The sequence below is a fragment of the Camarhynchus parvulus genome, chromosome 2 (assembly GCF_901933205.1).
Source record: "Camarhynchus parvulus chromosome 2, STF_HiC, whole genome shotgun sequence".
NCBI lineage: Eukaryota > Metazoa > Chordata > Aves > Passeriformes > Thraupidae > Camarhynchus > Camarhynchus parvulus.
The window spans coordinates 59,985,139-59,995,751 of NC_044572.1; positions in this window are offsets into that span (position 1 = coordinate 59,985,139).

Genomic DNA, 10,613 nt, shown 5'->3' on the forward strand with positions numbered 1-10,613 from the left:
TGTTTTCCAATGAGCTACACTGTACTGTGATGGATCAGCTGCCTATTCACATTGCACCTTCAAAACCTACATCTTGTAGGAAGCCTGAAACTAATTGAGAGAAAAATCTGGTCCCACTGAAATCTCGAGTAATTTTGCTGCTGACTTCACTAAAGCCTTATATATTTGTTCAAGGAAGATTGGAGCCCTTTAGCCACAATATATCTGTTCTGCCCCTCTGCTGCTGCTGTGGGTGACCTCAAACACTCATCCTCAGTGTCAGGCAGTGCAGTTGCTGTTTATTTTCTCCTATTCCTAGCTCAGCTGAGCGTGCTAAGTGAGAGATGCGCCAGCCTGCCTCGTTGCAAATGGCCTTTTAATGAACTAGTCAAGGATTTAAATTATCCGAGAACCTGGGAAAAAGCATTTTAAATTTAAGACCCTTTTAAGCAATTAAAACCTGACATGTTGCCATTGAAAACAGGCCAGGGAAAAAGGGATTCCGCCTCTTGAGATTCGCCACTTACTGGGAAAATAATGGCATTTCAGGCACCCCAGGTACTGCAGCCTTCAGAGGATGCTCGTATGTCAGCTTCACGAATTGATTCTCGCTGTGCAGCATCTCCAGTTGATCCTCCAGGCGTGAGAGTGTTTGGTCACTGAACAAACTGGATTACTCTATGTTGGGCCATTGCCATTTCAAAACATGGGGGAGGAGGAGGGGAAAGAGAGAGAGAGAGAGAAAGGAAGATTTCCACAGCTATTTGTTTCACCACATTAAGCAGTTTTATTTCTGCTTTTGGATACATTTATTTGTTTGTTTTAAATGTGTGATGTGATCAACTTCTATTTGAAAGCAATAAGATTTAAATATCTTAATACTTGAGATATTCCATGTTTGCAAACTAGTAAATAATCTGCCATTCAGAATTTGTTTAATAGCCTATCAATAATGGACTTCGAAAAAAAAAATGCTGGGCTGTAATGCTCCACAGTAATGGAAAATTTCCTTGTCCTGTCTGCTTGCCTCTAGTGTGGCACTGAAAGGCTAAAACATTAAATAACTACATATATCATACAGAAAACTCCACAGTGAGGCCCTGAAAAACTAATTTTCCAAATAATTCCCTTACTAGCTAAAGAAGTCATAAAGTCAGCCCTCAGCCATAAAACATATCACTCATATTTCAATTCTCAGGTGCCATGCCAGGGTCACAACTGCTACGTGTGACCCATTCCCACGCAGGCCCAGGGAAGCCAGGCTGCCCTTGCCTCCCAGTGCTTACACCTCAGCATCCTTATGTTGGAGATGTCAATCCAGTGTGGTTTTCAGCTTAGATCTGTCTGTTACTGGTGGCCTCAGTTTTTATAAGCTTAACCAAGGTATACATTTCTGCTTAGTTCCCTATTTCCATGTGGGAGAATCAATCCTCCTCTTTCCTGAGCTCCTTTGTGTTATGCATAGGTTGGTCTGGCCCTGTCATGAAAGTCTGCAGGCAGCTAAAGAGCAAAGCACTGGAGACAACCACTGGTTTCCTGAAGTGCTGGGCCAGAGTAGCTGCAAATGCTGGCACTGGCTACATGAGCGCTGGCGAGGCTGTTTTGTGAAAGCTCACAAAGGCTCAGAAGGGAGACCTGTTCTTCATCAAATCCACTGCAGCTGAGGCAGAGACCTTCTTGCAGTTGCATTTGCCTTATCCCTTCAAACTAACTCCACATGTGTATTTAAGATTAGTTAATGGAAAAACATGAAGTGCTGTGTTTTAGCTAAAGCTTCCCTTTAGGGAAGTGGAGCAGCTCTGTTTTGGAGGGATGTGGAGGAGAAGCACCTGGCTGTCCAGTGCTGTGACTCTCCTGAACTGCATCTTCCACCATAGCCTTCTAACACTGCAGTGGGAAGCAGGTTTTTCTTGCTTTTCTAGTTTTAAAGCATAGTTCATGAGAAAACTTCAGTATGTACAGAGAAGAGGACACCCATGAAAATGAAATTATTAAGTTTATGATTTTTCAGAAACTGGAGTTATTTGTAGCACACCCACAGACAGACAGATGTGAAGTTGGCTTTGTGATGTGGCTAGAGAGCCGGTGGGATTGGAGCATGCATGCTGCTGGTAGCTTGAAGTGACTCACAGTGCCTGTTCAAATGGAGGACTTTTTGCCTCTAGGTGATTAGACAAATACTTGTTTTTAACTGCCTTTACTTCTTATTCTCTGTTTTTCAATGCAACTCTCTAAAATGTGTCTTTTCCACAGCACTCATCTCTTATGCACTATAGTCCTGCTGTGTACTGAATGAACTTTGAGAGGTGGAAAGAGCAGTCCCACATGAAATAATGAAAAGGATTAAAATCATTAGTTGGCTTTTTTTATGCTGTCTTGTGTTTGGGCCAAGAGTGTAAATTCACCTCACTATTTCAGAAGTATTTCCTACAGAATGCTAGAAAATTACTTTTAAAATAAAGCAATTATTAAAAGCACTTTGCATGTTATCTTGGAGCCTTAAACTTTGAAGAACACCAATATCACAGAATCAAACCACATTGAGAGATGTGAAGAATAACAATTTCTAAATTACATAATTCTATTTCTTAAATTTTCTGTGTTTAATGAACTTACTATTCCTTTCTGTAGGAAGGTTTATATTTGATATTCCTCCCACTAACTAAAGCAGCTATAGATCTAAAAAGCCTAAAGCTGTATTTCACCTTGGTACTACGTAACTTTTGCTATGGGTACAGAAATGGAGGATGAAAATTGTCAAAAGAGCTATCTGTTGCCTTCATGTGTTTTTCCCCAGGTCACAAAAGCAAAACACGGCCTTCAGTGCCACATTGACTAGGGGTCCCTATTCCCAAAGGCCATTTCTCCACTTTCTAAACATGTACATATTTTCTGCCCTGAATTCCGGCATGCATAAATATACGAACAATATTTCATCAAGGTTCTGTTTTCATCATTGTGTTCATGAATATGAAGAAGAAGAGTTTGAAAGCAAAATAATTAAAATAGAGTAATGGATCTAAAACACTGCTTGCAGGTTTTTAGCATGATACCAGCAATAAACTGGCTTTTACTGGAAGATTACTCAGAATTTCTGTTGTCATTGCCATTTTCTCTGGCATGTAATGTTTATAGACAAGTCTCACTTCTCTGAAACCTACTTATTCCAAATAGCAATGATAAGGTTTTATGAATCTGAAAACAAGTCTGTTTGAACTGAGTTAAATCTGCAGTGGTGCCAGCACTCAGTCTCTTGTCTGTTAGCTCATGGGGAACAATGAACTTATCTTATGTAACTTCAAAATTAAATAATTAAAAACAATCCTTCTCGCTCCCTGTGTGTAGTTCCCCCCTCCTTTCTTTACGGTTAATAATTATAATAACATACTCAGATGCAGGCAGTGTTATTATCTGATAATGCCTGAAATTTGAAATGGGCCTATTAGCCACCCGAGGCGAAACATAATTGCCCAGTTTCTGTGCACTATCAGATGGCAGATGATGTTGCTGAATGTTATTACTTAAGTATTTCAATTTTTCATATGGTGGAGAAATTAAATTTCAACTGTGTTCTGCAGCAAAACACTCAGCTTTGAAGGGTGTTACTATTTCTGAAAGGTTGTGATGCTGGTACTGTTACCCCTACAACCTTTAGTAAAATTGGTGCTTTGACAGTGCCATCGAAGCTGAAGAGCATTGCTGTTGGGAACATTAATGTGGTTTATACTATAGTGAGTATTTGCTTTTCGAAATAACAATAATCCTGTTTCAGCTTTCCTAAGTAAGCAAGGTCTGAGCCCATTTCATTGCTGGTAAGGAAATTCCACCTGGGCTGGTGTTCCCAAGTCTGAGCTCTTCTTCACACTACAAGTTTGAAATATTCAAATTAAATTATTAGCTGCTTTTTTGTTTGCTTGTTTGTGGTTTTTTTCTGAATAGTTTGTTTAGATCTGCTATATAGCTCAGGGGACCCCAGAAGTAGGGAAGCCAACCCATAGCTCCTTCAGCTGGGAGGTGTTGAGGGGCTATGGGCCAGCAAGACTGATGTTGCTAATAAGGCCTGGTGGTGTGACTCAGAATTAAAGGTTACTTGCCCAAAAAAAAAGAGGTGCAGCTTGAATAATTTCATGTTACACTGAAACCTTTGGGACTCCTTCCCAGTGGAGCAAGTCTAATAACACTGCCTGGGTAGGATAGACTTTGGGGCTTGATATATCAGCCTCACCTACAAGAGTAAGAAGAAACTGTGGTTTATTAGAATCAGAATGTACTGGTATTTAGCATCTTTGTGCTACTGCCTAAGGCAGGCATGAAACAGTACTTATTCCAATCTGTGGTAAGAATTATGTGCTTTCAAAGAATTTCAGAGAGTTAAGCTCTTCAGAGAGCTGACTTTTAAAGAATTTTCTGGCTTTTAACTCAGGTTAGAGTCAGTTTGTCTGTATAAAACTTCCAGATGCTGTGATTCCCTCTATGATGTCTAGCTTACACAATTCTCATTCACAGGTGAAGAGGTAAGTTTTGAGTGGGGTCTAGTTTCCTGCAATATTACCCTTGACTTCAGGTCCTCTGCTTTTATTTTCTCTTGAAGGAAAAAAAAATAAAGTAAACTTACAACACAATGAAAAAATCAATTTAATTTTTTTTTTGTTTGAGAAATTCATATTGTATTGCTCAATTTTCGTATTAACAGCTAACTGAGAAAAACACTTAATCATTGAATATGAAAATATATACATTTCTTCCCTTCCCAGATTCTTTTGGAGCACCCTGTTTTGTTTTTTTTTTTTTTTATGACAAGAACAATTAGTGAAACCATGATTAGAAAATCCTCATAAGAGGAGAAATTCAAAAGCTGCATCTAGAGCAATAAAAATGAACTTCACAGTGGGGGTAATCAACTATCTTCCCACCTTTTCCCTGTGGCAATAGCTGATGCACAGAGCCTGTGACTTACACAGAGCAGCAAGGGAGGAAGAAGTTGGGGGTTATGTCACTGGCCCAGGGTGTTGGGAGGTATTCTTTGTGCTGTTGGATTGTGTGTAAGTCATGCGATAAGACTGTTACCAAAACTCTGTTTTTCCTAGGAATTCCTCAAATAGCATCATTCAGCTACAAGAAAGAAATGTATTTGCTTTCTAATGTGGGGAGAAATGGTGCCACCATATTTCTGCCTCATGAAACTATTTTCATAAACTCTTTTAAAATATGGAAGACCTACATTTGTAAGGATTGGATTAGGACATAAAGGAGAACAGAACTATACTATACTTTGCTGCATTTTTAGCAGGATTTAATTGAAACACCTTTGAATTACTCAGGATAAGATAAATTTTGGACCTAAGCCAAATTTCCACTTTTAAGAAAAATGCAATGTCTCTAGCAGGTCACAAGTACCTATAGTCTTTTGTGTTTCTTTTTGACTCCTCCATATTTAGGATGTGCTTTAATGGCCTGAGCAGGTAAAGTACACTCTTTTGTATATACACACACCCTGAATATTGGTAAAATAAGTACATCAGTCTCAAATATCTGTAAATGCAAGGATGTCATCCCCAGATACAAGATATGTGGGAGAGAAGGAGCTTTATTTGCCCTTCAGCTCATCAGTATAATGCTGGGAAAAAATATCCAGCTCTGAGGCCCAAATTCTCTTCTCAGACCATCAACAGAGATGTGAAGAACTTAGCTGGAAAACAATTCTTTCAGAAGAAGAGTATAAAGAAGAGTATAACATATCTGCTAAATTCATAGCTCCTGCTGGCCTCTTTCCCCTGTATATTGTTTCTGGTCTGTGCAAAATGGGCATGACCAGTACTGATGAGGCTTGCTTTGGCTTGCCCTCTCTCAAAAGCAAAGCTTTAAAAGGGGAAGAGCACACCAACTTTGAAGATCTGAACAGATGAACAGTCAGTAACTCAAATTCCTTTTTAATATTCATCTCCCAATTGTTTTGGAGAGGCGGTTAGCAAGACTACTCAGAAATTCTGTCTGAATGCTGCATGATCAACTGTGCTTTGGCAAAGTTTCTGCCGAGCCTCCCAAAAGTCCTTCACAGCACATCAAGCTCCCAGAGTCGTATAGCTTCCTCTTGGCAAGGGCATTTGATAGTCCACAGTATTCAATGCCAGAACTGGAAAACAAAAATATAAACTATAAGCTATGAAGCAAAAAGAAAATAAAAAATAGGAAATAAAAGAAAAATTATACTCATTGTAATTGAGTCAGCTTGTTGAGGGACATAAAAATCTAATCAATTGCTTTTGCATAACAATCAGTTGTCACATTGGGCTCTAATTGAGCAGCCAGATGGAGCCTTGTAGTTATAGACTGTAGTAGTAGTATTCCTGGGACACACAAAACCACATGAGGCAATGAATATTAGGTTTATCTTTCTATTAATGTGTAAGGAGAGCTCTGCTTTACAGGCAGAACCAGATTTCCCAAACCAAACATATTCCACTCAATGTGCTTCTCTCCCATATATGGCAGATAGAATCCTTTCTTTTAATGGATCATTTCTGGGCTTATAGGTATTGCTGAATATACTCTGAAGTTGGGGCTTTTGTGGCTTTCAAATGCCCAAATGACATGGAGTATCTACAGGAACTTCATCTCCTTTCTAACATTTTGGTATATGCTCCATATGTATGGCACATTTAAAAGGACACTGACGAGACATTTTTCATAAACATTCTGTGCCTTAGTGTTTATAAAAGCTTCTTGGGAAAACTGAAGCCGAAATCCATTTCTTGAGTGAATTGTTTTTCTCATCCATGTGGATACTTTGATTTACTTGGCTGTGAGCTTTCTGGTAGCAGCAGAAACAAGCGGTAATAAGGAACTGAGAATATTTAACTATTTATCCCTAAAATTAACCAAAAATAGGCAAGTCCCATTTTGAGTGTGCAAAGCTTGGCAGCATTCTGTCAAATGAGGTATTGAATCAAATATTGTCAAAAAATAAAAATTACCAAAGAAAGCTTTTTGCCTAAATATAACCTGTGTTTCTGTCCCTGTCTGTGTTCCCTAAGATCTTTTTTGTCCAATAAACTTCATTGACTTTGGAAAGGGCTCAACAATACCACACTAATGTCTCAATTTTTTTAAATGTATCTACTTGATGATAGGTGGCCAATTAGGGAAAAATATTGACTCAGAGATCTGGGAAAAAAATTGAATTTGCTGATTTTTTTTCCTAGTTTCCAATACTGACTAAAGTTAAAATAATTCCTCTAGGATTTAGTGACCCTTCTTCAATGGAGGAGAGCTGCTAAGGGCAGCTGCCACTGCAAGAATTTAGCAGGATGCTGGCTGGGATGTGGGGCCTGGTGGTGTCTTTGCAGAGATTGTGTGCATTGCACACATACCACGAGCAGCCACCCTTGTGCTGAGGCCTTGGCTGGTTTGCCACACCAACCTCTGATGTGCAGATACCAGTCCCTGGTTCTTTTTGTTGATTTATTTGGTCACAATTAAGATCTATTATCTTCACTGTGAAACCTTTTATTTTTTTGCAGTCTCCCTCTCAAGCAGTCTTCAGACGGCATTTCTTTCAGCTTTTTCTCTTACTTTCACAGTTCTCTCTAATTTCCTCTCCTGCTGTCTTCTAATCTGACTCCTAATTTCATGGCTGTGCAGACTACTTATTAACAGCTATCATATACTTTCTCCTTTCTCCTTCTCCCCTTTCTTGTAGCTGAAAATTTCAGCTAAAAATAGTTAGGATATGCTCTGGGCAGTTCACAACAATTCTTAAGGAGCAGTACACAGGTTGCTTTCACTGCTGTAAAACACTGTTTGACAACAACCCACAAAAGCAAAGTTTTTCTAAAGATTCATGTCTCACCAGAAGCCACCTTAATTTTAATTCCTAGGAATGTCTCTATGTTACCTTTCACTGTAATTTGCTAAAAAAAGGGTAATCTGAATTTTTTTCTATTTTATATAACTATTTATATATGTATATATAAATTATATATCTATATATTACTGAATTGTAGTATCTTATGGATTACTATTTTATAGTCATTCTAATGTAATACTACATTAAAACAATGCATTGATAACAGAAAGTAATACTTAGCACATTTTCAATTAATAGCCTGTCTGAAAATGGATCTTTGTCAAAGAGATGAAACCTTATTATTATCTAGTCATTTCTTAATGATTGAACCAAAATGAATGAGTCAATGCTCCTTTGTTCCTCAGAGAAATAATGAAAAAAAGAAGTTCCTTCCTCAGGTTTCAGCCAAGGACTTCAAAACTTCCACACACCTGCAAGCAAGATGCCTCCTTTTCAGGATTTCATTCCTCATATGCATTTCTGAAATATCTGAAACTAGACTGAATAAGCATATTTAATCACAGGTACCAGAAGTGCAACAATTTGGTTTTATGTCTTGGCCACTGATTCGCAAATGTGAGATACCACCATTTGGCTGAAGTACACACAGAGATTATGAGAGAAAATATTCTCTCTTTTGAGAGAGAACTGCTTAATTGTTCCATTAATATTAAAATGTGCACAAAAATTTGCTTTCTTATTCTGAGCTGGGACAGCCCTTCAAACTAACAGTGCTGGTCCATTGCTATTATGCTGTCATGTAAAAAAAAAAAAAAAGGAAAAAAGGGTACCTTCCATTCTAACAACTTCTTGGCTTTTTACATTATAATTATAGATTGATTATGGCTTTTAATCTCACTTTTTAATGTGGTTTTTATTGTTAAGGATGATAGGTCCAAGGGGATTTTCAGATATGAGATGACTCCTTTGGGAGTGATATGTATAAGAACTGCTGGATGCTGCAGATAAGCTTGACACATCTGGGATGCAATGTGTGTAGATTTTGATGGGATGTGCCTTTAGTGGCTCCAACCACCACCCAGGGATAGTGTGAGCTCCGAGTCTGCTCAGTGTTCTTAATCCTCCCCTGGCAGTATGTTTCTGTTTGGCTTCCTTGGCCAGGTGTACCGCTGAAAGATCATTGTGAGGAAAATTCCCAAGTGACATCCTCCTCCGAAAAATCAGTCAGCACTTTGGTGCCTGTGTGTGAAGACACACATCCAGGAACCTCTGCTCTGGTCATACCTGAGAGAGATTATTCTATTCTATTTTTCATCCTAGGCATATCAGGCTGACATTTTAGATTACATGTAACTATCTAGTGCTGAGAATGTAGTTATTTCTAAAGGGAAGCCTATGTGAGACAACCAACCTTACCATGGCTGGCTGGAGGGATATCTGGAAGTGCACAGAGTCTGTGATGTGTCTGATGTCCACATCTAGGCTTGTGGGGCTGTACCCCCTTTGTCATAACTATAAAGCTTTTGGCAGGCAAAGTGGTAATTACATCCTAAGCTTCTTTCTGGTATAGTCTGATTCATCAGGATTATGTGTTTTGTCCCATGCTCCCACGTGGGCCCTGAACTCACAGCATCAGCCCTGGAGAATCTCAGGATTCCTTAACTGCCTACTCTGATGAGATCTCAAACCTAAGGTGTAGGCTTATGGTTCATGGGACTTGTTTGGTATATTGAATACAGTTTTGTCAGGTATTCAAATGCTGATTTTTGTCTATGGGCCTTGGACTTCCTTTAAATCCTTGATTTATATATATTTGTTTATTACATTGGTAAAAAAACCATCCAAAATGCCTTGGTTTTTGGATGCTGCCTTGGCATACAGTAAATATACTGTAAGAATACAAGAATAAACTTTGTTAATATGGCCTAGGCCCTAGACCTCATCATCAGCCTGATCAGGCAGTCTCTGCCTTGCAACAAATTCTAAGAATCTTAGCTCACCAAGCTTGGGATTGGCAGCTGGAGCTAACCCACAGAAAAATACTGGTGGAGAAGGCTTCTCAGGCAATCATGACAGATGCATTCATAGGAATATCTTGATCTGTCTGGAGTCAGAAATGTTCCACTGACATGATACTTTTCCCAGGGAAACACACAATTTTGTAAAAAAAAATTCTCATGGCAAAATTTTTGTTTGTAGTTTCTCATTTCCTGGATGACAGCCACAGAGTACAGAAATGGAATTCCATCTTTGAACTAAGGAAGAAAGCTGTTTGTATGGACACCCAGCTGTTGATCTGCATCTGTCAGATTTCATACACTTTGATAGTCAGTAGTGGAAGGGACAAATCTGAAACATCAAAATAATATACATGCCCACATTGCAATGCAGACTCCTTGCCAGATGTCTGATAACAATCTTCCCAATTCATTTGGTCCAATGCTTTAAGCATGTAACAAATTAAGTGAAACTTCAGTGTTTTGTCAGTGAAGACCACAAACTGCATCTCACCACTACCAGAAAATGGAAATTGTATGTGCCTGTGTGTGGTCTATCCCTTATTCATCAATTTCCTCTCTATGGACCTGCTTTTTTTGATTAGGTTTTCATTAAAAAACCAACTGCAAAACACCAATTTTAATAAAAGGAAACCTTGTGTGTGGTATTGGTAGTTTTACTACTTGAGCACTATTAACTTGTGAGCATGGATTTACCTGAGCTTCAGTTCCTGGACATTTTCTAGAAACCTGTTTTATTGACAAAACCCTACTATATTGACATTTTTATGTCTGCTGTTCTCTTTGTCAATGCTTTTTTAGAATCCTTA